The sequence below is a fragment of the Ambystoma mexicanum genome, chromosome 12, assembly GCF_040938575.1.
Source record: "Ambystoma mexicanum isolate Mex_15411 chromosome 12, UKY_AmexF1_1, whole genome shotgun sequence".
NCBI classification, from domain to species: domain Eukaryota; kingdom Metazoa; phylum Chordata; class Amphibia; order Caudata; family Ambystomatidae; genus Ambystoma; species Ambystoma mexicanum.
In genome coordinates this window covers 609,810,288-609,836,667 of record NC_090936.1, presented here as the reverse complement: position 1 = coordinate 609,836,667, position 26,380 = coordinate 609,810,288, and the positions used below count along the sequence as shown (strand labels likewise).

Below are 26,380 nucleotides of genomic sequence, written 5' to 3'. Positions count from 1 at the left end.
TATCTCAACCTTTCAGATACCAAGCATGAAGGTTGAGAGACCGGACCACTGGATGGAGAACCTGACCTCCCTCCCGTGAGAGCAGATTGTTTCGGTAGGGAAGACAGCGTGGAGGGCAGATGGACATGTCGAGAAGGTCCGGGTACCACGCTCTCCTGGTCCAATCCGGAGCAATGAGGATCATTCGGGAACCGTACCTCTAACCTCTGCAACACCTGAGGAATGACGGGGACTGAAGGAAAGGTATACAGCAGTGGGAATGACCAATCCACCACGAACGCGCCTCCTAAGGCTCCTCTTGGAGGAAATTCCCTTGAGCAGAATCTCTCGCACTTCCAGTTGAAACTGGTGGCGAAGAGATCCACTTGTGGGGTCCACTAAAGGGCAAAGATCTCCAAAATGACTTCCTGAGCCAATTCCCACTCATGAGAGACCGTGCTCTACCTGCTCAGAGCATCCGCTGCCGCGTTTTCATCTCCGGCCAGATGACCTGCCGAGATCGAGATTTCCTGTTGGATGGCCCAGAACCAGAGCTGCATCGCCTCCCTGCACAACGGGAGTGACCCTGCCCCCCCTTTTTGTTGAGGTAATGCATGGCCACTGTGTTGTCCGTCATAATCAGATAATCGGGACAGTCTTCTCCAGCACAGACAGCAGAAAAGCCTTCAGGGCCAGCCTGATGGCTCTCAGCTCTAATAGATTGATGTGCAGTCTGAGACCAACGGCCGCTGGCTGTCAACTCGTTGGCATGAGTGCCCCATCCTGTGAGGGATGCATCCGTCACGATCGTCACCTCCGGCCATGGTTGCCAAAACGGTGCCCCTTTCATCAGATTGCCTTCGTCGGCCCACCATAGAAGATCCTGGACGACCGAGAGCGGAATCTGAAAGGGATCCAACATCCTGACGGAGAACTGCGACCACTGCATCTTGAGAGCCCACTGCAGGGATCTCATCCGCAGTCTGGCCCCTGGCACCAGAAAAATGCAGGACGCCATGAGGCTGAGCAACCTTAAGAATTTGAAAGCCAGGGGACTCTGGGCACGTTGAAACTTGTCCACTATCTGCAGAATGTGATGAGCCCTCACCTGGGGAGGCGAACACAGCCCCAGGGATTGTATTGGAGCCGCTGGGAAGGTGTCAAATGCGACTTCTTTAAATTTAGGGAGAAGCCCAGCTTGTGAAGGGAATGGCAGGTGACGGATAGATGATCCAGGGCTTGCTCGGGAGAACGCACCCTGATCGGCCAATCGTCCAGGTAGGGATAGACATGATCCCCCCCCCCCCCCCTCTCCTGAGGTGCGCTGCCACAACCACCATCAGCTTGGTGAAAACCCTCGGGCGGCGGTCAATCCGAATGGCAGGACCCGAAACTGAAAGTGCGATTCCCCAGCCGCGAACCTCAGGTACTTCATGTGCTTCGGATGAATTGGCACATGGAAGTAAGCATCCTTGAGGTCCAGGAGACACTAACCAATCCTGAAGTTGAAGGGCCTGGAGGACTTGAGAAAGAGTGACCATCTTGAACTTCTTTCTTAGAAGCTTGTTCAACCAACGCAAGTCCATGATGGGTCTCAATCCCCCCAGTCTTTCTTTGGAATCAAAAGATATGGGGAATACCATCCCTTGTTACTCTCCGCTACAGACACCAGTTCTATGGCACTTTACTCCAGCAGGGACAGAATTTCCGGCACAAGGAGCGGATCCGGACGCTTCAAAGAGAGCTTCCCCGGTGGATTGTCGTGAGTGTTACGCTCACCTGGTGTCCACGGGGGCGTCGATCTGAACTGGGCTGTTACCTCTTCCAGCGACACACGGGGCACCGAAATGATGGACCGGACCACCCAGCCAGCTTAGCTTGTTTTGCCCGTATGAATATTCTTCTGTAATGGAGAAAAGGGAATTAGCCACCTGCGGGGACTGGGCGCTAACCCCACCTTCCCCCACTCCTGCGATCTCTTCCCACAAATTACTTCCGAACTCTTGCTATGTTCTCACCCGATAGTTTGGAAAGATGAGCTCTCCATCCTGCCTCGAAAGCAGGGGCGCGTAGATGACCAGTTACTTCACTGGTGTGGGATGTTGGAGAGTTGCAGAACGGTATTGACTCCGTAAGGAAATAGTTTGAAAAAGAGTTCGAAAACGTCTGGCCTTCATTCTGTCCAAATTCCCTAGGTTGCCTTAATAGTTCTTGAGAAGAGTTCCAAGTGGCAACCAGTAAGATGCAGTTAAGTGTTTATGGATTCTGTTCAGTTCGATAATGAGGACCTGGTCCAACCTGTGACCCTTTCCTTTTGCAGGCGCTGAATCGGTGGAGGTTCCGGTGATTGCGGCCTCAGGCAGTAACCAGGTAAGTCTGTAGCGGAATTCGGTTTCCCCTACTTACGCTTTTGTGTTGCTTTCGTTTCCCCTTTGGGGCCGGGGTACGGCGGCGAAGCTGTGGAGGCCGCGCCGACCCGAGATGAGGTAAGTACCCCCTGTGGTATAAGTTAAGTCCTGGGGATTGCCTTTATTGTCTGGGAATGCTCCCTTGCTCACCTTATTGTCTTCATTTCCACAGGTGTTGGAGCGGCCGCTGGATGCTGAAAAGCGCGATGGAATGCGGAGGATTGCTTCAGGTGAGTTCCCGCGCGGTGCTGCAGGATGCGAAGCGGCGCGCGTCTGATGATTTCTTCCTTCTAGGTCAGAGCCAAGAAGATTCAGGATTCATGTAAGGATTGCAGGTAAAAACTCCAGTTCTAACCTTCCCTCTGCTTTCTTTCAGGTTTTCAGGAGCTCCGGCATCCAGGCGGGCGTGGCTGAAGACTGGAAGCTGCTGCAGGCACGGTGAGCGTTACGCTGCAGGTGCAGAATAACGCGAAGCATGGGTTGCTGTCAGGGCGTGGTTTAAATAGCCTTGTGAATAAGTTCCAGGTAAGTATCCTTCTGCGGCCCCACCCGAGTAAAAAATAGTTCCTAGGGAAAAATAGTCCCTCCTAGGCCTCTCATTTGACTTCTGGTCACTGGCAGCATGGCCTGCTTCAGGTAAGTCCTTGACCATGAGCCTGGCGCCCATGGCGCCAGGACTGATTCTGAACTTATGAGCCTGGCGCCAGGACTGCACCCAAATAGCCCCTAATTGGGGTTCATGGGCTTGCATTAAATGGCATGATGCCTGCTCCGGGGTAGCTGGGCCAAACCTGGTTTCCCGGGGGCAGGCATCGTGACAGTGAGGCCGCTGAAGGAAGGTAAGGCAGTAGCCGTGGGCTATGATATCCAGAACCCACACATCTGAAGTAATGGCATGCCATTCTCCAAGATGCTGCGCAAGTCTGCCCCAACTGGCGAACCATGGGACATGGCATCAAGACTGAGCTGGAGTGGTTGCGGCAGGGCCTGAGGGCAAAGAGGCAGCTCCCCGAGCTGCTTTGGCACCCAGACTACCCCGTCCACCCCGGGTATCCTTACGTTGGCCCCTATGACCAAAAGAGGAGTAGAAACGAAAGGAACCTCCTGTCCATTGCTGTCCCCTAGGACGAAAAGGTGGAGGTTGACATACTGCAGCGCTCAAAGACTTCGCTGCAGCTTTGGAGGTCTGCAACCTCTCAGAGCTCTCGTCTGCCTTGCTGCCAAATAAATGAACACCATCAAATGGCATGTTCAGAAGACAGGCTTGCACATCAGGAGCAAACCCTGACTTCCGCAACCACGTAAACCTGTGCAGGACAGTGCTCGCAGCCGTAGACTGGCTGACACAGTCTACGTGTCCAAACCGACTGAAGGGATTCACACATAGCATCCTTGCCGTCACGCACGAGGGCAAGGAAGCGATCCCTTTCCTCCCCCTCGGGAATATGCTCAGCCGCTAAGGAAGCACAGTTCCACAGAGTGTATGTAAATCTTGCCAAGGCACATGTGGAGTGGACAGCTTTCAGTGCCATGCTCCCTGAAGAAAAGACCTTCCAAGCCCATCCGTCGAAGCGCTTGTCGTCCCTATCTGGAGGGATGGTAGGGTACGCCTGCTGCCTTGAGGTGGCTGTAGACGCCTGAACCACCAAACTCCCCGGAGTGGGTTGAGTAGACAAATAGCTGGGGTCGTTAACAGATGGGCGGTACTTTGACAAATTTGTATTGACCGCTGGAATCGAATCCGGGGCCTGCCAAGCCAATGACACCCTTTTTTGCAATGTAAGATCGAAGGGCAATACCGGGTCAGAGGGGGTACCTTGGTCCAAGATGTCAGTAAGGTCATCCTGAATAAAATCCTCAAGAGGACTGGACCACCCCAGGTATTCGGAGACCCTAGACATGAGCCGCCTGTAGGAAGAGTCTGCATGAGCCCCCGGCTCAGGTATACCAAACTCAACTTCCGGAGAAGTAGCCAGGCCACTGGCATCATGGAGGGTCTGCCGCAACTCCTCCAAGGGACTGTCACCCAACAATCCCGGAGCCCCATCCTGAGAAGCAGGGTCTTCAATCGCCGACCTTTCCTCCTCTTCAAAAATGTCAGGCAAAGGTTCATTTTGTGGAAACCCAGCCAAAGTGACAGAAGAGGGCCTGGGGCCCAATACCGGCCTCCCAGATGTAGAGGAAGCCCCATGAAACTCCTCAGACATATTCTGCCCAAAAAACTCCAAAGGTGCACATGGTGCCGAGGACCTCGACGCCGAGGGCATCGACTCAGAGGGCATCGAGAACATTGACGTTGAGACCGCTGAGAGCTTTGACGCCGGAATCCACGCCGCGGGCTTCGACACCGAAACCTTCGGCGTTGACGCCGCCACAGGCGTGGGCTGATAGTATGGTGAAGCATCGTCCAAGTCCGACTGAGCCGGTGCCGAACGAGTTGACGCCATCGTCGGCGGCACCTCAACAGGCTGCAAAGGTCTCGCTGGGGACGAGGACGGAGACCTGGACGCACATCTCTTCAGACTGCTCTTGTCCGCACGGGACCTCGAGGGCTCCCGGTGTGAGTTGCGGCACGAGCCCGAAGGCGTGCGAGCCGCGGATCGAGAGCGTTCTCTGTCGGCTTCGCGAGAAGGCACGACAGGAACTGTGCCTTGCGACTGGAAAATGGCCAACATTTGTTCTTTAAAAGACTTCCACTCCGGAGGAATCGAGGACTTCGTGGGACAGGCTCCCGTACGCATGGCGCCATCCTCTGAAAAGGACGGGGAAGGCGACCGATGCCAGCACTTCTGAGAGTGCCCCGAGGATGAGGAATGGCGGCAACCACTCCGGGACCGAGAACCTCGTGCTTCCTCCCGACGCGGAGAGTCGCCCCTCGAATCGTCGGTGGAAACCCTAGACTTCAATCCGGACTTACGGGACTTCGAAGGCTTACCTGCACAGAGTTTCCCCTTCCTTTCACGCAAGGCCTTGGCTGTTAGAGACTGGCATTTGGAGCAATCGTCAGTGCCGTGCGACTCCCCCAGGCACCATAAGCAAATATGGTGTGGGTCGGTCAACGACATCTTGAACCCGGACCTTCTAGTCGGAGGGGTCGAAGAAATAGACATAAGAGATCAAAGAATCCACGAGGCGCGTCGAGTTTCATGAAGCAATACACGTTCGCTGTCGGAAAAAACAGAACTGAGGCAACGGGTGCTGTGAGTCCTATATAGAACATCCAGTGACGTTGACGCTCAACGGAAGCCCTCGAGGGACATCATCTCGACGCCATCGACGCAATACGCCATCTGCGGATAGGTTTCCGAAGTGCACAGCTGTGGACATTACATGTCATAGATGTGGAATACTTCGGAGGACACAATCCCTTCAAACTGTGTGTACAGAGTGTAACACTGTTCCCAAAAACATCTTTCCGGCACGAGGAAGAGTCCAGACTATAGTGCACAAATATCCTTAATTGGGACTCCCCTATGTAAGGAAGAGAAGTAACCATGCCCCTGGTTGTATGTGCCCTGGGCCCCTCAGGGGGATCTTTCTAAGTTAACCTGTAGCAATCAGAAATTGCAAGGATTATCCAACTAGATGAGGTTTATTTTGAAACAGCCATAGCAACGTATGGCCGGTATATACAATAAAAAGTGAATTGGCTGGTCTCAATTTAGACATTCTGGAAATACAGAAACTAAGTGCACATTTTAGGTCACACCTGTGTAGCCTCTCCTCTTCCTTTCCAGGATGAGGTGGGGGATAGAAAGAACGTAAAACAATATTTTGAGTTTTAGATGAAACTCAAACATCATTTTAGGTAAAAATGTGGGTTTGACCTTAAGGACCACTCTATCCTGAAAGAAGACTGTGTAAGGTGGTTTGCAGGACAAGGCTTCAAGTTCACTCACCCTACGGATGATATAAGGGCCACTAAAACAATGGTCTTCAAAGTCAACAACCTTAAAGGACAGGAGTGGATAGGCTCGAATGGAGCACACATTAAAAATTTGAGAACCAGGTTGAGATCCCAAACCGGGACTTGGAAAGGGACCGGAGGAAAGACATTTTAACTGTATAACCAGTGGAATCTTCAAGAAAGAGGTCTCTCCAGAGGAGTGCTTAAAAATAGATACCGCTGCCAGATACCCTTTAATTGTGCCAACCTGGAGCCCCAGATTAACCAGGTTTAAAAAGAATGATAACACCATAGGTGTGCTGCATTGTAAAAGGGTCTACATTATTTTCCCTGCACCAGCTGCAGAATTTGCTCTAACACCAGTGGTACAAGGACTTTGTTGCTGGCCTTGTGGCCGAAAGTAAAATCTCCATTATGTCGTATGGGAGGGCCCAATCCTTACATCTCTATCTCTCAGAAACCACGCATGAAGGTTGAGTCTCTCGACTTCTGAATGGAGAACCTGCCCCTCCTCTCGCACGAGAAGGTCCTCTCTTTGTGGAAGACTTATTGGAGGGCAGATGGACATGTCCAGAAGGGCCGAGTACCACGTCCTCCTGGCCCAATCCAAAGCAATTAGGATCATGGGTTTCCTAAACTTTCTCAGCCTCCTGATGACTTGAGGAATTACAGGGACTGGAGGAACGCATACAGGAATGGATACTCCCTGTCCACTATGAACCCGTCCCCTAGAGCTCCTCTTGGAGGAAATTCCCTGGAGCAGAAGAGGTCACACTTCTGGTTGACACTGGTCATGAACAGGTCCACTTGAGGGTTACCCAAAGGGTGAAAAGCTCTTGAAGGACTTCCTGAGCAAGTGCTCTGCCTGCTCAGAACGTCCGCCGTCGTGTTCTCCTCTCCGGCTAGATGAGCTTCCGACAGATTCCTTCTTGAATTGCCCATTGTGTTCTGTCATTATCAAGACATTCTTTCCCCGTACAGAGGGCAGAATGGCCTTCAGCGCTAGTCTGATTGCCCTCAGCTCCAAAGAATTGATGTGTAAGTTGTATTCCGATGGAGACCAACGGCCGTTGATTGTCAGATAGTTGGTGTGAGCGCCCCACTCCATGAGTGAGGTGTCCGTCACTACAATTTTCTCTGGCCATGGTTGCCAAAAATGTTCCCCCTTAAAAATGTTTTCCTGGTAGGTCCACCACAGAAGATCTTGTGCTACACTGCTTGGAACATAAAGGAGGTCTGACATTTTGCATGAGAATTGTGACCATTGAATCCTGAGAACCCATTGGAGGGATCCCATTCTCAGACGAGCCTCTGACACCAGGAATACTCAGGATGCCATGAGGCCTAGCTACCTCAGAAAATCGAAGGCCGGAAGACTGAGCATTTTGGAATTTGTTGACCATCTGCAGAATGTCTTGAGCCCTCACCTCGAGTGGAGAGGCTTTTCCCAAGGATGCGTCCATGATAGCCCAGATGAACTGGAGCCTTTGAGATGGTATCATGTGGGACTTCTTGAAGTTGAGGGAGAAGCCCAGTTTGTGGAGGGAGTGGCAGGTTATGCTGAGATGTTGCAAGGCCTGCTCGGGAGAGCAAGCCCTGATCAGCCAATCGTCTAGTTAAGAGTCAACATGACCCCCCGCCGCCCGCTCCCGAGACTCACTGCCACTACCACAATCAACTTTGTGAAAACCTTTGGGGCGGAGGTCAGGTACTTTCTGTGCTTGTGATGGATTGGCACATGAAAGTATGCATCCTGAAGGTCCAATGATACCATCCACTCCTGAAGCTGGAGGGCCTGAACGATCTGAGAATGTGTGACCATCTTGAACTCGTCCTTCCTGAGGAACTTGTTCAAGTCTCTTGGGGATTAGGAAGTTTGGCGAGTACCAACCTTTGCTCCTCTCTGCTACAGGTACAGGCTCTATGGCACCTTTCTCTAGCAGGGTTAAAATTCCCTGCATAAGGAGCGGATATGGAACTCTGAAAGAGCTGTTCCCCATTGGATGATCCCGAGGCCTTTTTAGAAAGGGAAGGGGGTAACCCTGGGCTACTGTTTCCAGTGCCCATGCATCTGAAGTAATACCCTGCTATTCCTTTAGATGCTGTGAGTTTTCCTCCCACCGGGGTCTTGTGGAGTAAGGCCTCAGGTTTTGAAGTGGCTGAGGGTAGAGCAGCCCCTGTCTGGGCGGTTTTAGCACCTCTTCAGTGTGCACCACAGAGGAATCTTTTCGGACCTCTGATTTGACAGTCCTCTCCCTTTTCCCTTTTGTTTTCAGTCACCATTGCTATACAATCCCATGTGAAAGTGAACTTGACCAGTGCATAAGTGGCATTTGCTGATTTAAGGGCCATACTCCCCGCAGAGAAAACCTTTCTAGCATGAGCATCATAACGCTGGTCATCTCTGCCCGGTGGGGTGGTTGGGTTTGCTTGTTACCTGGATGTAGAAGTGGTAGCCGAAACGACCAAGCTTTCAGGAGTTGGGCGTTTTGTCAAATAGTATGGGTCACTGCTTGACGTACAGTACTTACTGGTTAGTTTCTTGTTCACAGCTGGAAGTCAATCAGGGGCCTCCCAGGTGGCATTAACTCTTTTTTTGCAAAGCCACATGGAATGGTAGAATAGAGTCCTCCTGGAGTCCCTTGTCTAAAATATCTGTTAGGTCACCCTGCTGAAATAATGGTGCAGGCCTACTCCATCCCAGATGACAATGCATTACTTACCGTAAAAGCATTTCTGATGGTTGTATCTGCTTAGATTCACATGCTGTGCATAGGTCCGACATCCAGTGGTCACTGCGGAGTTTTGCATTTTGTTTTTCGTAGTCGAAAAGGGACGTCGACAAGGCGTGTCTGTAACACTATCCCTATAGTGACGTGCGTTGTACCCACAATCCCTCACGCGTCGAGGTCCCTCTGTTTGTATTTATTCTGCCCTGAGGGAGCCTTCTATACATGAGTGAGTACAGAAAAGAGAGATGTAGAAAGATGTCTATGTTCCTTCCATCCGAGCGGGGATGAAGGGTGGGCGCATGTGAATCTAAGCAGATACAACCATCAGAAATGCTTTTACGGTAAGTAATGCATTGTCTTCTGATGTTTGTTAATCTGCTTAGAATCACATGCTGTGCATAGACTAGCGAGCAGTACCCGGAGTTGGCGGTGGGTGATGAGAAGGAACAGTAGAGAAAAGATGTCTTAATACTGCCTGTCCCACCTGGGAGTCAGATCTAGAGTGTTCATCTAGACAGTGTTTTGTAAAGGTGTGCACAGAACTCCAGGTAGCCGCTTTGCAGATGGACTCAAGGGGAACATTTGCAATGAATGCTATGGATGCCCCAGTGCCTCGAGTAGAATGTGCTCTTGGCTTGAAGGGTAGTTCTCTCTTAGCAAGAGAGAAACAGAGAGTGATGCATTGAACAATCCATCTAGATATAGTGGACTTTGAGACTGCATCTCCTTCTCTTCCTGCTGCCACAGAGACAAAGAACTGATTAGTCTTTCTCAGTGGCCTGGTTCTTTCCATGTAGAACATGACAGCTCTGCATACATCCAGTGTATGCAGACTTTTTTCTCCCAAGTTGGAAAGGTTTTGAAAGAACGTTGGTAGTTCTATTGACTATTTTACATGGAATTTCGAGATGAATTTTGGTGCAAACCATGGGTGTGTGCGTAGAACCACCTTATCTTTGTGAACTGTTACGAAGAGGTCTAGAACAGAAAGTGCCTGTAGTTCACTTACTCTCCTAATGGAGGTGATAGCTATTAGAAAAGCAGTCTTAAGAGTGAGGTCCTTAAGAATTGCCTTGTGCATGGGTTCAAATGGCAAGCCCATGAGTCTGGTAAGTACCACATTTAAGTGCCATCCGGGAGCTGGGTTAGCTATCGGAGGGTGTATTCTCTTAACCCCCTCCATGAAGGCCTTGATAACTGGGATCTTCCACCACGACACTAAATTGGAAGTGGTGTATGCAGAAAGTGCCGCCAGGTGGACTTTAATGGAATTGAACACTAGACCTGAATACAATAAATGGGTCAGGTACAGGACAATGTGCGTGGGTGAGCAGTCAACTGGGTTGATGCTCTTTCCTCTACACCAGATGACAAATCTTCTCCACTTGCTAGAATAGCAGTGGTGAGTATTAGGTTTTCTGGCTTCCCTGAGGATGTCCATACATCTCTGTGGGAGTTGTAGATGTCCAAATTCTATGATCTCAGGAGCCAGGCTGCTAAATTCATGGTCTGAGTGCATGGATGCAGTGTCCTGCCCTTGTCCTGTGACAGCATGTTGTGTGGGCAGGAAAGTTTCACTGGAGGAGATAGGGACATCTCCATCAAGTGAGCGAACCATGGCTGCCGGGCCCACATCGGGGCCACTAGTATCATGGTAACTTGTACCTGGAGCATCTTGTGCACAACTTTGTTGAGAAGGGGAGTCGGGGGAAAAGCGTAAACAAATTTCCCTGACCATTGAATCGACAGACCGTTCCCCTTGGACTGGTTCTGGGGGTACCTGGAGGCGTAACTTTGGCATTGCGAGTTCTCCAGAGTTGCGAACAGGTCTATTTCGAGGAATCCCCATTGCGTGAAGACTTCTAAGACGATGTCTTCGTGCAATTGCCATTCATACTCTTCGAGCAGGGGGAAGTCTCTGCTGAGTTCGTATGTTAGCAGATTAAGTTCCCCTGGTATGTGTTGTGACAGTAGGAACATGTTGTGTCTGAGAGCCCACTTCCATATATTCTGGGACAGCTTGGACAGTCCTGGAGAGTGGGTGCCCCCCTGCTTGTTGATGTAGTACATGGCTGTGGTGCTGTCTGTAAGGACCATCACTGTCTTCCCTTGTAGGTGTTCTTGGAAGGCTTTTAGTGCTTTGAACACCGCCAGTAGCTCCAGTAGGTTTATGTGCTTGGATGCTACGCTAGGAGTCCACACTCCGTGAGCAGTCTGATGGGATAGGTGAGCCCCCCCCATCCTGTGAGGGATGCGTCCCTGGTTAGAGTGGCCGCCACCGCGGGTGTGGCAAAAGGTTTCACTATTATCAGGTTTTCCTTTGTCCACCACCGTAGCGAGAGAACCAAGGCCTGCAAGACCACCACTAGATCGTCCCATTGTCCGCTGGCCTGACACCACTGGCTGTTGAGCCACTCTTGCATTGAGCGCATGCGCAGGCGCGCATGAGGTACCAAATAAATACACGACACCATCATTCCTAGCAAGCGCATTGCTTTGCGAACCGTCACCTCTCGACCTGCCACATATTGGGGGATCTGAAACAGCATGTTTTGGACCCTCTCGGAGGGGAAGGCGAGGCTGTCCTTTGTTCGAATTAGAGCCCCTAGGAACTGTTTGACTTGGGTGGGGTCTAAGCTGGACTTCTTCTCGTTGATGGAGAAGCCCAGCTGGAACAAAAGGTCTACAGTCTTTTGGGTGTTTGAGAAGCATGCCTCGTAAGAGACCCCTGTTATGAGCCAGTCGTCGAGGTAAGGGTATACTGGGATGGATAACCTGCGCAGGTGGGCCACTGCCAGTACCTTCGTGAATACCCTTGGAGCGGATGCTATGCCGAACGGTAGCACTCTGAACTGGTAGTGTTTGCCCTCTATCATGAACCTGAGGTATTTTCTGTGCGCTGGCAACATTAAAATATGAAAGTATGCATCTTTCATGTCCAGTGTCGCCATGTAATCTCCCTGTGATAGCAGTGGGATCACCTCCTGTAACAATATACGAAACTTTTGGGGTTTGACAAACTTGTTCGCTGGGCGCAGATCTAATACAGGGCGCATGGGTAGATCCTTTTTGGGTACAAGGAAGTACATTGAATAAATACCTTCCGTTACCTGAGATAGAGGCACAACCTCTATGGCTCCTTTTTCCAGCAGTTGGTCCACTTCTTGGAGAAGGATGGCGAGGTGTTCCGGTGTCATGCGGCGTCCCCTCGAGGGTCTGTATCTTGGGGAACTGTTGAACTCTATACAGTAGCCGCGGGATACGGTGGAAAGCACCCAGCGGTCTGATGTTATACCCTCCCATGCTGGAAGAAAGGATGTTAACCGGCCCCCGACCGGCGTTGCATGGGAGGGGACGCGAATCTTCGCGTCACTTGGTGGTGTTGGTGGCTTGGGAGCCTCTGGGGGTGGAACCCCGGCCTCTCCCTTTGCCACGGCGTTGACCCCTCTGATTGTACTGGGCACTATTTCCTTGGTAGTTGCTGGCAGAATACTGTTGTTGGTTTTGTTGCTGGCGTTGGCCATGAAAAAAGCGCGTATTACCAAATCCCCGCCTGTTAGGGGGGTTTTGAAATTTGGTCTAAGGTCTTTATTGTGTCAAATTCTTTCTTCGCGTTCTCCAGCGCGTCATCAACTGCTTTCCCAAAGAGGTTGGACTCCTCTATGGGCTTATTAATAAGGGACGCTTGTGTTTCTGCCTTAAACCTGGAATTGCGAAGCCAGACGTGACGCTTCAGCAAAATTCCTTGTACCAAAGTGCGGCCAGCCGTCTCTGCTGCATCGAGGGTATTCTTGACGATGCTTTGGTTGACCAGAGAGCCCTCGTTAACTGTAGCCAGCAAACGAGTTCTTAGGGGTTCGGGAGCCTCTTCAATGTCCTGTTTAAGCTTTTCCCATTGAGCATCCACGTAGCTTGCCAATAGTGTGTTATTATTGGCAATTCTGGTAGAGAATGCTGCAGAGGTGGTGATTCTCTTGGCTAGGGCATAAAGCTTCTTCCCCTCTTTATCTGGGGGTGCCTCGCTGGTAGATAGTGGGACTCCGGCCCTTTTCCTGGTGTTGGTCACGACCAGGGAGTCCGGGATTGAGTGACCCTTAATATATAATGGGTCTGATTGAGAGGGAGAGAGCAGTTGCTCAATCCTCGGATTGACCCCTCTCACCAGTGCAGGAGTGGACAGAGAAGGGGTAATACGTCTCTTAATTGAGGCGAGGATGGGGATAGTTTGGCTAGTGGGGTGTTTTTCTTTGTTAATCCTCTCCACAAAATCGGTGTCTGGGGTGACCTCCCCAGTTTCAAGTTCAAAATGTGCTGCTGCCTTCTTCAGCAGTGCATTGAAGGTGGGTTGATCATCAACAGGCGAAGGGTTCCTGACTGGTGTAGTTTCAGTAGACCTGATGACTATACTGCTACTGCTTGTGTCTGTAGACCTAGCTGGTGACTGCCAGGGATTTGGGTCACCCTTGACTGTGTCCTCCTGGAATCCCTCCTCACCTAAGTTAGTGTTCTCGTGAAAACCTTCCTCTTCTTGTTGGTCTTCACCATACGTGAACTCATCTTCCGCCTGGAAGAGGGTGTCTTCCTCAGTGAGGTCGTAAGAGTATATGTCCTCCTGTATGGGGTTATAAAACTTCTGGTATTTAGCCCTTGGACTCTCCAGGGGTGCCTCCCTTGGTCTCTTGGGTGCCCTGTCTTCTGGGATGGAGATGAACCTGTCTAGTTTATCCATACAGGTCTGGAATCTTTCAAAGGTCCACTGAGGTCGGCCAGGACAGTCTGGGAATGAAAAAGGAGTTTCTTCCTCCTGTAGTTGTCTGGTTCTGCCCCATAACGTCAAAGAAAGTGAGCCTTCGCCTTCTGAGTAGCCTTCTCGCTGGCTAGGGCCTTCCGTCAGCGTCGGGAACTGGCCTGATCTGTTTTCCGTCGCTTTCGGCGTATCTTTGGCCTTGTGCGCGGTTTTCGTCGTCTCACTCGCCGTACGTCTCTGGCCGTCCTTAGATGCTATGCGTGCGAGGCTTTTTCGGCGATCATTCTCTCTTCCGAGGGATCGGTCGCCGTCGCGCTATGTAACGTCGAGTCCTTGCTGGCAACGTGAGCGCTCTTACGATGCGAGTCGCCGGAGGTTTTGGTGGTATTTTATTTATTTTTAGAATGCCCAGTCGCCTGTCGCAGAGGCGGGGAGGGCTGACGACCCTTACGGTCGGCGGAAGACGCCGGTGGGCCCGGCGCCCCCGTTGGCGCTATGGCTGCCTTCGTCGAATGCGTGCCGGGGGGGTATGTGCTTTGGTGTTTTTCCGTGTGCGTCCTTGTCGCTGGGGTGTTCATCCCCATAAGCTGGGCGTGAGCCGGGCTTGTCGGGGCCGGGGACCGACGACGAGGAGTGTTAACGCTCCTTTGATAGGTCTACAACCTCCGTTACGGGGGCCGTGTAGTCACTGTCCTCGTCGCATTCGGCAGCAGCGGGTGAGGAGTCAGGCCTAGACATGGTGTAGGCCGCCCACCTTTTGACCCTGCGGTCTTTTAGAGTTTTGGGCTTTAATAATTTACAGGCCGCACAGCCGTCCTCCTGGTGATCGAGGGGTAAGCAACGGTTGCACCGTTTGTGCTTATCCTTCCAGGTATATTTACCCTTGCAAAGCGGGCAAAACCTAAATGGCGTCCTCTCCATAGCAGAGAGCAAGAAGTGTGACTACGACCTTGAAAGAGAGGGAGGGGGAAAGAGAAAGGCATTCTTAAAGAGAAAAAGAGAAAGAAAGAAAGATCACACAATCCCACTCTCCCTACTGTGTATGGCCGGCGAGGCCAGGCCACGTGTTCGGCAGCGCCGAAGGATCCCCTCCGCTCCTCCTTCCGTCAAAGATCTTGCTCGGCGGAGAAAAAGCTCTGCGTCGAGGGAGGGATCTGCGTTATTGATATTAATCACAAACGACCAAAGGTGAAGAAATTATTTGGCAATGTCTCTCGAGGAGCTCCGCATAAAGGCGACCAGTAGCTGGGCGGAAAAAAACAATCTGAGGGACCTCGACGCGTGAGGGATTGTGGGTACAACGCACGTCACTATAGGGATAGTGATACAGACACGCCTTGTCGACGTCCCCTTTTCGACTACGAAAAACAAAATGCAATACTCCGCAATGACCACTGGATGTCGGACCTATGCACAGCATGTGATTCTAAGCAGATTAACAAACAGAAATTCCGTTACTCTAGACATGAGTTGTCTATAAGAAACATCGGCATGGTCCAAGGGGTCTGGCCTGCCAATTTCTATCGCTGGGGATGTGTCCAAGCCACTTCCAGATTGCAGGGTGTCACGTAGGTCTCTTAATCTTGAATCCTCCGAAATTATGGCCTCTGGAACATTGTGTGTCTCATACTGCAATCCAAATGGACGATCTTCATCTGAAGATGGCTCATTATCCTCATAAATTGAGGAAAGGGATTTGAAAAAAATCCTTCCTTGGCAGTGGTGTGTGTGTTTTTATCGACGTTTGTTGAGGTTTTTCGAGTTGGCATCAAGGCATTCGATGCCTGGGCTTTCCACATCGAGGACTTCAACGGTTGTGACATCGAAGGCTTCTTATGACGCAACGTGGAGTCTTTCCGCGTTGATGATACTGATGGAGCCTTTTCCTTCGAGGGAACCTCTGAGGGATCTCAAGGAGTTTCTCCTGGACACCCAGGCACGAGGGAGCACAGGTTTTGTCGTTTGCCTTTTTTTGTGCTTGTCGACTCTGGCATGGCTCTCATCTTTCTTCTAGGGGGTCAACGCCGCTTTCTCAAATACGTCAAGCATATTGAGTCTAAACTTTGGTCGGCGAGGCTGATTTGATTGGGCACGAGACCCGTTCTGGGGAGGAACTCTACGATGAAGACAGGGACCTGTGGCGCCTTTTCTTTGACCCCCGTGAAGATGAAGAGTGGTGAGAGCCAATGTGTGATCGGGACCTTTTAGCTTTTTTCCGACGAGGAGAGTCATCCCTCGACTCGGAGGAACGCCTTTTCGACAGGGTTGTTGAAGGGGATTTATGGGACCTACCTGCAGCCAGTTTGCCTTTATGCTCTTTCAGGGCCTTCGCGGTCATCAATTGGCAAGACGAACACTCTGACGTAACGCAAGAGGATCCCAGGCACCACAGACACACTCGATGGGGGTCCATGAGGGACATTTCCCCTCCACTGTCGTGGCACTTCTTGAACCCCGATCTAGGAGTAAATGAAGCCGAAGACGATGCCATTTTATTGAACGATTAAGGTTTTAGTCACAGAACCGAAGCATGCTGATAATCCGAAGCGTTGGCTCTTGCGGAAAAACAGAACTCAAGCCAACAATCACTGCGCACGCTATATACCTTCGATGATGTCGACAACGAGACAGAGGCGATCGAGGGACATCGAGTCGACAGGCATCGACACACAGCGCCCCCTGCTGTAAAACTATTTCCGCTACAGCTAAAGCTGGATATGGAGATATAAGATGAGGAATACGCGTGAGGACACAATCCATTTGAAATGTAGGAATCACAGTATAAGTATAACGAGGATTGCATGAGTCTACAAGCCGCATGGCGAGACGCGAGGGTAAGCAGAACCAGGCTGCACAAAAGAGCAGGCCAGGGCTCGCAGCCAAGGCTGGAGACAAACAGCACTTTCCAAACGTAAAACGACAAGGGGCCATTTGCAGAAAAACTGAATAAATCTTCATAAATTGCGGACCAGAAGACCTTGATTTCGTGGTCCTCAACCACATGATGCAGCCGAGCTAGACAATGGTCATTCACCCACGGTGGGAAGACGATCGGTTCTCAGCAACACAGACATGAAGTGAAACATGTAATCGTTAATGTTGTAACGCTGAGGGCCCTCTCACAGGCAAAAGTGGTAGTACTAACAGTTAAGTTGGGAACACAGTCCTTCGCATCACCTTGAGAAGGTGCACAGAGCACTGAGAACAGAGCTGGGGCCCAAGCTTGGGGAGATCAGCTCCAGGCAATCGGGGAACAGAAATCCAGGGGTGCATGGCAGAGGGCAAGGGCCAATGGTAATCCTGCGACCCTGCAACAATGTAATAGTTTCTCAGGGAAGGGCCAGCCACCTGACATGTGAGGGCCAATCAACCAAGATCTATAGATGCTATCCTTGAGGGATAAAACTCCAAACACCCAACCAGAAGGACCCATAGGTTTTATGAGGAAGGGCCTATGTTGTGATGCAGGGATGCAACAAAATGGCCAGACACAGGCTCGGGAGCTGTGATTCTGGGAATTTCCCAATGTCCTGTATGATCCCCATCGGTTTGTGTAATAAAAACGAAAGTTCTAACTTGCCCTTGGCTGAGTCCTCCGTTTGTATACTGGGGAGGGTTGTTGGGCCCTGGGAGCTGAGACAGTGAGCTTGTAGTAATACGCAGACCTCTGGCATACCTAAGCAAACACTACACTACCATACATATACTCAGGTGGTACAGCCTTATACTAAGAGTGGAGTCTTGTACTGTCTCAGGTGAATGATTTTAGCAAGCCCTTAGCCATGCTTAACTCACCAGCTTCAGGGACACTGCAGTGGTGGGTTGCTTTGCTTGCCAAAATTACCCGACCTCTGCTACTACTCGGGGCACACTTGGGACCCACACCCTTCTAGGGCACAGCTGTATCCGGTCCAGCCACCTTAATTGGGAGTCTTTCACATCCTAAACCCTTGGCTTGCCTTTCTGCCTGTGGCCTTGGGTTGCTGCACGGTCACGGCTCTACAATCACAGCGACTCCTCTCACCCAGTGAAAACATTACTTCCACCACATCTTCCTCTGTGCAGCCTCTGTAATACAGGTTTGAGAACACAGGACCCTCTCAGAACTTGCAGGTGAAATCTGCTGTCTCCACGTTCCGGCGTCCCGTCTGTGCTCCCACTTCCCCGTGAATTCCTCTACTACTACGGTCAGCCTTCCAACTCCTGCTCCTTCCTTCTCTACTTTCCTGCTGGGGCCTTTTATGCTCCACAGGTTTGACAATTGGCTTAAGGCGTGAGCCATCAGTCTCAATTGCCCGACTCCTACAATGGCTATTAGGCTTAATTGCCTGACTACTACATCTACATGCCTCTTCAGCCCTCTTCCTCGTCTGTCCCTCTAGGATTCTGGGACATGTAGTTTTCATCAAAATTGGTTTTCCCTGCTTTTTGATTACTTCTAAAGGTAGATTTAATTTGCTTGATATTTTTAACAGAGGGGCTATGGGTTTTAACCTTTACAGAGGAAGATGGTTTAGAGAAGACATTTCCACAATCCTTCGTAGTACACCTTTAGAAATGAGGAGGGCATTTAGTTGTAACTATGAAAAAGTTTCTTTCTTTTGGTATAGTGTGCTTTGATGTTACAACCTTAGCATTCACAACCTTCGCTTTAATAAAAGGCTGAGAGAAATTAAAATGTCAATAAGCCATAACCTCTTTTGGCACAGTGGTTACAATCTGCCCATTAGAGGACAAATGACATGCATTACTTACCGTAATATCATTTCTGATCTTTGGATCTGCTTAGATTCACATGCTGTGCATATAGTCCGACATCTAGTCGTAATCGCAGAGTCCTGCATCTTTCTTTCGAGGACCAAAAGGGGATGTCGACATGGGCGTGCTTGGAACACTATCCCTAACGTGATGTGTAGTGTACCCAAGGTCACCCCGCTTATGGTTTTTCTGCCGTGAGGGAGCCTTATGACTATCGTAAGTGAGTACAGAGAGAGAAGGTGTAAGATGTCTATGTTCCTTCTACTTCAAGAGGAGAGGAAAGGTGGGCGCAAGTGAATCTAGGCAGATACAATCATCAGAAATGCTATTACGGTAAGTAATGCAGGTCTTCTGATGCTTGTTAATCTGCTTATAATCGCATGCTGTAGATAGACTAGCGAGCAATATCCAGAGATGATGGTGGGATGTGTGAAGGAACAGTAGAAAAGAGATGTCTTCGCATTGCTTGTCCCACCTGAGAGTCAGACCTAGAGTGATTATCTAGCCAATAGTGTTGTGTAAAGGTGTGTACATAACACCAGGTTACTGCTTTACAAATGGACACAAGAGGAAGCCACAGTGCCCCGAGTAAAGTGCGCTCTAGGCTTGAAGGGCAGATCTCTCTTGGCAAGAGTGTAGCACAGTATGATGCAGTTTACGATCCACTTTGAGCTGGCTGATTTAGAGACAGGGTCCCCTCCTCTACCAGCTGCGCCTGAAACGAAAAACTGGTTCTTCTTTCTTAGTGGTTTAGTCTTTTCCAAATAATATATCACTGCTCTCCTCACATCAAGTGTGTGGAGGCGTCTTTCTGCCACGTTAGTGGGGTTCTGGAAAAAGGTGGGTAGTTCTATTGCTTGATTCACATGGAACTTCGAAATGAATTTAGGCACAAACTGTGGGTGAGTGCGCAAAACCACCTAATCCTTGTGAATCGTGACAAATGGGTCTTGAATAGAAAGGGCCTGTCGTTCAATAACTTTCCTTATGTATGTGACTGCCACTAGGAAGGTGGTCGTGTAACTGAGTGCTTGAAGGCTAGCTTTATGCATAGGTTCAAAGGGAGGCCCCATTAGTCTACTCAGTACCACCTTCAGGCCCCATCTAGGAGCTGGGTTGGAAATAGGCAGATGAAGTCTTTTAACCCCTTCCATAAAAGCTTTGATCAATGGATTTTCCACCACAAAACATTTTCCTGGGACGTGGTGTAAGCTGAAAGTGCAGCTAAGTGGACCTTTAGGTAATTGAAAACAAGACCTGAATCTAGTAGGGGAGTCAGGTACAGGACAATATGTGTTGGTGAGCAATCAATGGGATTGATACTCTTGGAATGGCACCAGAGGACGAAGCGTTTCCATTTGTTGGAGTAGCAATGTATGGTGTTAGGTTTTCGTGCTTCTCTTAAGTATTTCCATGCATCTTTGAGGGAGTTGGAGGTGTCCGAACTCTATGACCTCAGGAGCCAGGCTGCTAAATTGAGAGTTTGCAGGCATGGCTGGAGTGTTTCCCCCCCTGTCCTGCGACAGCATGTTGTACAGGCATGGTGGCTTCCTCTCAGGTGAGACCGACGTTGCCATCAGATGAGAGAACCAGAGTTGGCGGGCCCACATCGAGGCCACCAGCATCATCATGACTGGCTCCTGGTGCATCTTGTGCACTAGCTCGTTGAGCAGTGGAGTTGGCGGGGGTAGGAGGGCGGGGGAAGCATGGACAAATTTCCCTGGCCACGTTATCCAGAGACGTTCCCCTTGGAGCAGTTCTGCAGGTACCTGGAGTCGTAATCTGGGCATTGTGCGTTCTCCAGATTTGCGAACAAGTCGATCTCTGGGAAGCCCCAGTCTGCGAAGACGTTTAGAACAAGGTCTTCGTGCAATCGCCACTCATACTCTATGGGTATTGGGAAGTCTCTGCTGAGCACGTCTGTCAGAAGATTGAGTTACCCTGGAATGTGTTGTGATGGGACGAACATCTTGTGTTTGACTGCTCTTTTCCATGTGTTTTGCGACAGTCTGGATAGCCCTGCAGAGTGTGTGCCCCCATGCTTGTTCAGGTAATACATGGCCATGGTGCTGTCCATGAGGACTAGTACTGTCTTTCCCTGTAGTTGTGTCTGAAAAGCTAGCCACTCCAAAAGGATTATGTGGCTGGATGATACCGCTGGGGACCAAACGCTGTGTGCCGTCTGATGAAGGAGGCGAGTCCCCCCCCCCCCGTCAGAGATGCGTCTGTGTTGAGAGTGGCTTCTACTGCAGGGGTGGTGAAGGTTTTCCCCTGCAAGAGATTCTCCCTTGACCAAAAAGGCAGAGAGAGAACGAGGGATGCTGAGACAACCACGAGCTCATCCCATTGTCTGCTGGTCTGACACCACTGGCTCGAGAGCCACTCTAGCATGGGGCGTATGTGCAAAAGTGCACGTGGGACTAGATAAATGCAGAAGGCGATCATCCCTAACAGTAGCATGGCTTTGCGTACAGTCACCTCGCGATTGGCTACATACTGAGGGATCTGGAACAGCATGTTTTTAACCCCCTCCGAGGGGAAGACAAGCCCATCCATGGTCTGAATTAGCCAGTCGTCGAGGTAAGGATATACTGGAATGGACTGCCTGTGCAGGTGAGCCGCTAGTACCGTCAGTACCTTCGTAAACACCCTTGGGGCTGATAGTGCTTGTCCTCTATCATGAACTTGTTCGCTGGATGCAAGTCTAACAGGGTGCATGGTGAGATCCTTTTTGGTTACAAGGAAGTGCACTGAATGAATACCCTTGCTTACTTGATGGATGGGGGCGATTTCTAAGGCGCTCTTTTCTTTAAGGATCTGCACCTCTTCCAGCAGAATCTGCAGGTGTGCTTGCGATAGGTGTCTGGATGTTGGTGGACGGTATCGAGGTGGCCGGTGGAACTCGATACAATAACCATGGCCTATGATCTTGAGCACCCACTGGTCTGAAGTGACCCCCTCCCATGCGTGAAGAAAAGATGTTAAACATCTCCCAACCGGGGAGGCATGGGAGGGGACCCGGACTGGAGAGTCATTTCTGAGCGAAGGCCGGGGAGCCTCTTGGGGCGGGTTCCTAGCCCTGCTTTTGCCTCTACGCTGACCCCTCTGCTAGTATTGACTGGTGCCAGCTGTACTCTGTCCGGAGGACCATGGTGTACCCACTGTTCCATACTGGTTGTGTGGGGAACGGGAAAAAGATTGCCCTCAAAAGAAGCGGCGAGAGTTAACTCCCCGCTGTTGCTAAGAGCAGTGATCTGATTAAGAGATTAAAGTTTTATACTCTTTTCTCGCTGTCTCTAAGGCATCATCCACACCTTTCCCAACATATTTGTGCCTTCCACCTGTTTGTTAATTAGTGAGGCCTGGGTTTCCGGCTTAAAACCCGAGTTCTTGAGCCAGGTGTGTCTTAAGAAAAGTACCCTGAGCCAGGATTCACCCCGCCGTCTCTGCGGCATCCAACGCATTTTGTAGGATGTTATGGGTGACCCGTTTCCCTTCCGAGACAACCGCCAATAGGCGTGATCGTACCGGTTCTGGGACTTCCTGGAGACCATCCTGAAGTAAGCTCCACTGTACATCACTTTAACTTTCAAGCAGTGTGGTGTTATTAGCAATTCTTGTGGAATATGCAGCTGAAGTGGTGATGCGTTTGCAGTCTTTGTCGGGGAGCTGTTCTGAAGTAGACAATGGTAGCCCGGCCCTCTTGCTGGTAGTAGTAACTACTAGGGAGTCTGGAGTCGCATGCCCACAGATGTACAACGCGTCAGATGGGGAGGGGTGAAACAGTTTTTCGACGAAAAGGGTTGACAGCCCTCATAAGTGAAGGGGACAGCAGGGAAGGTGCAATGCGCTTCTTGATCAAGTTTAGCAGTGGGATTGCCTGACTTGCGGGTGGTTTTTCCTTTAGGATGTCCTCCACAAAGTCAGTATCCTATACAGCTTCTTGCGTGGCAATTTGGAAATGTTCTGCAGCCCTTTTCAGGATTGCATTGCATGCCATCTACATCGGAGCCATGGCTGCTGCTAGAATCCTCATCACTAGAGGCGCCTGCGTCAATAAGGGAACCACTTGGCCTGCTGCATAGCGTAGGCCGTCCACTGTTTCTTTCGCCGATCTTTTAGCATCTTCGGACCAAAAAATGGATCGCTCGTTGTGTTCACGAGGCAGACACTTGTTACACTTTCGGTGAGTGTCCTTCCACGGGTACTTTCTGTTACAGGACGGACAGAACTGGAGTCCTCTCCGTAGTAGAGGTAAAGGGCGCCAGCCAGACAAGGGAAAAGAGAGTGGGGAAAGGAAATGCATTCTCAAGAATCAAACTCTGGGGCCCCCCCTCTCCCTACTGTATAGGTCTGGCCGGAGGGCGAGGCCACGCGGTCGACAGAAGCACCAGTTACCGAATGTCGTAGACGTCTCCGGCATAGGGGTCCACAATAGCTGTCAAAGAAGGTCGAAGACTAAACAACCAACGGTCATGGAACAAATAACTTATAACTATTGCAATATATCTCTTACGAACTCTGCATATGGCGACCAGCTAGCTGGGTGGAAAAAAACAATCTGAGGGACTTCGACGCGTGAGGGATCTTGGGTACACTAAACATCACGGATATCGTTAGACGCATGCCCATGTCGATGTCCCCTTTCGATCCTCGAAAGAAAGATGCAATACTCTGCTATTATCACTAGATGTCGGACTATATGCACAGCATGTGATTCTAAGCAGATTAACAAGCATCAGAAAAGGTCTCTCATCCCACTGAATCTCCTCACCACCGCGGACCCCCTGTCCACCCAGGTGATCCTCCCGCAATACACCACCCGCAGGGTTGGTTTCAGCAAGCATCTGCCTTCCCCTGGCCACACAGGAGGAGACTTTAGGCAGGGTTTCAGTGTGGGATCCGCAGGATTTTTCACACTCTTTAGTGGGAACAGTCTGCTGTCCAGATGGCTCTGTTGCATCACGCTCGGTGTGCTTCACCTGCTGTCCTGTCTGCAGTTTTCTCCCTTTTGAAATCTTTGCATGGGGTAGTGTTAAGAAAGATTTTCTTTGCGCCCCTTTACTTCCAGAGATCTTTATAAGACACCCTTTCTTTTATGCTGGTTTTGCACCCTGGCCTCACTTTCTGGAGGCAAGTAAAGCCTTCTGCTTTACTTCCCTTGCATGTTTTGCTAATTCTCAAGTGGAAACTGACTAATCCCTAAAACAGTACATAGAGACTAGGTGTCTATGAATTATTGGATTGTTACAACGGCACACCTCACCTTACAAAGAAGTGCAGTTGGGATACTTTGTATCCCTCAATCATTTTACAAAATGGCTTTTGGTTACTTTTACAATATGCCCAAGATAAGCAGGTGGCAGCTGTGATAATTTACTGTTTGTGTCATTTGACTTAAGCCCCTATGCATTTACTGCAAATGGCTACTAAAAAGGTGGCTAGAGCACGCCAAGATGACCACGCCACAAGGTTTTTTGCTCGTTCATTTGCCATGTAGATCTTCCCCCTACGTCCTGCCATCTCAGGACAGGAAATAACATGCATAGGAATCCCCAACTAAAGCTGTGGCTTTTTGCAGGCTATGCAGCGTGCGTGTGTGAGCCAGAGAAGTGGCCTGGAATTGTCTTGCCCCAATCCACATCTCTGATGCAACAAGTCTGTTACTGAGCAGATGCGATAACCACTGGCTGTGTGAATGGTGCAGATGCTTAACATTGGTGGGTTAGAGCTTGCTCTCAGCCTGAATCTAGGATAAAAGTACTCGTGCGACTATTTGTCAGATTATCGTTGGAACCAAGATTACTATGAACAGCAGCCCGTTAACGACCTAAAGACGATTGTCCAGTGTTGTCCCGGTGAAGCCCTGCTCCTCTGTCCTGATCCCAACGAGGCCTTGATTGGGGCTTCAACTCCAGGACCAGTGGGAACAATCAGTATTAGCCCCTGCTCGAAGAACTGTGCCTACTCAGTTTTTGGAAGTGGCCCTGGACCAACTAGCGGACTGAGCAGCTCTCTACCTGGCTACCTCACTGCAGCTGCCGGTGCTCAGAGTCGAGTCTTGGAACTTGGCATGTCTTAAGCTTGTGCTACAAGTCACTTGGCCTTGCATTTTCAGCCGTCTGACTCCAACTGAAGCTGTGATGGGGCTGCTTCTGTGTTTGTCACTGTACGATCACCTGTTTGTGGTGTCCTTTGTTGGATCTTGTCATCTTTGTTTCCCTAAGGCGCCCCCGTGGCGGTCTGTCACACAGAAGCATTCACTTGTCTTCCACTGGAAGTAGTCTGGAACAGATTCCTGCGCATGGTCACCAACCGAAACTAAATCCTGCGAAACAATGCATCTCTTCTACCTAAACAACCATTGCAGTAGGGACAAGAACAGAAAAATAAGCTTGGAACCAAGTCTGGAACATCCAACGTTGGTACCCGCCGAACTCTGAGCCAGCATGGTAAGCCTGCTTTGCTGCTGCCTTCTCCCTCCCTCTCCCCCATGTCCCATCGAGTAATTAGGCCATAGTCCTGACCCTAACTCGCTCTGACCGGATGTTTGGTGGTGGAATCAGGGCCTTCACTAGGCCGATCCTAGTGTGTTGGATTGTGTGGAGTACTTACCTGAACTTTACTTCAACTTCTATGTAACTTTGCAACTCTTGTATTAATCATAACCATTGGCACGGCTATTCCTATAAAGAACTTACCCGAAACAGTATATGATTTCCAACTGGTGACTTTTGGGCGCGAGGCCCCAAACCATTTTATGGCTGGACTATATAAGAATAAGTAAAGCTGTTTGTGTTGATTCTAAAGAGTTCAACCTATTTTTCTATGCATCGGACTACTATTGTGTAATGCACTGGGAATTGGTTCATATGCAATTCTAGTTCTCCTAAAGGTGAATGTGTATATATGTTTTATAAGCATGTGTGTGACATTTTCCTGTGATTTTTATCCGCTTAGTGTGTAAGGCCTAATAAATAATTATATTTTTATACTTCTTCTAACTGGATTTACAGGTGTTGCTCTGTGTGAACTCATTAAAGGCCTCTTGCACACTTCCTAAAACTAAGCCTGGACTGACTGCTCTGCTACCTCACCTTGATTGGGATTTGGCCAACCTCAGTGTCGTCCCTGTTAACCATAAAAGGGTGGCCTCCCAAAATCCTCCCACCACTGCTCATTTTGGAAATGCACCTTAACAGGGAGACTCAGAGAAGTCGATGCTCTGGCTGGCAACATTGTTTTGGGGGCCAGAGTGGTTGTCAGTCCCATGTCAACCTACAGAAATGCTGCTCTTCACATGGTTCAAGTGCACATTGTTGGACAAAGAAGTTCAGTTCACACTGAAACAGCCTACCATCTGGTGGAATGCAATTTCTCTGAATCATATTCATTTTAAAAGTGGTCATAAACAATTCCTCTGTGACTGAGGAGTCTTGGAAGATGCTTTAGATTTCCAAGAAACCATTTACCACCACGGCTGGATCAGGGTCTTTCATCCTGTTATGCCTCTTCCTTGGTAACACTACTGATGCTAGACTCCTAAGGAGCGTTGATCTGAGATTTCTTTCTTTCCGAGGGACACATACATTGAACATGAGAACATACTCTGTAGAATGCCAGCTGCCTTCTTTAATTGTCCTTTGTTCTTGAGAAGGCACAGTAAACTTAGAAGCTTGGAATGCATAGATCAGTTTCAAGGGCGTAAATATGGAGTCCTTCTGGGTGCAACTGACAAGTTTAAAAAAATGATCAGTTTTGGTTTTTCAGTATATTCTTTATTTTTCCACAAAGTCTTATATGCCTCTTTTCTTTTAAATCGGCCAATCTCTGACAGCCTCGCCCCAAA

The 26,380-nt window shown here is 49.9% G+C and overlaps 1 protein-coding gene across 2 annotated transcripts in view; it reads right to left on the bottom strand.

Annotated features, from left to right (window-relative positions):
* Window positions 1–26,380, bottom strand: part of ZDHHC5 (zinc finger DHHC-type palmitoyltransferase 5) — an 825,906-nt gene that overhangs the window by 243,392 nt on the left and 556,134 nt on the right. The window lies entirely within an intron of this gene.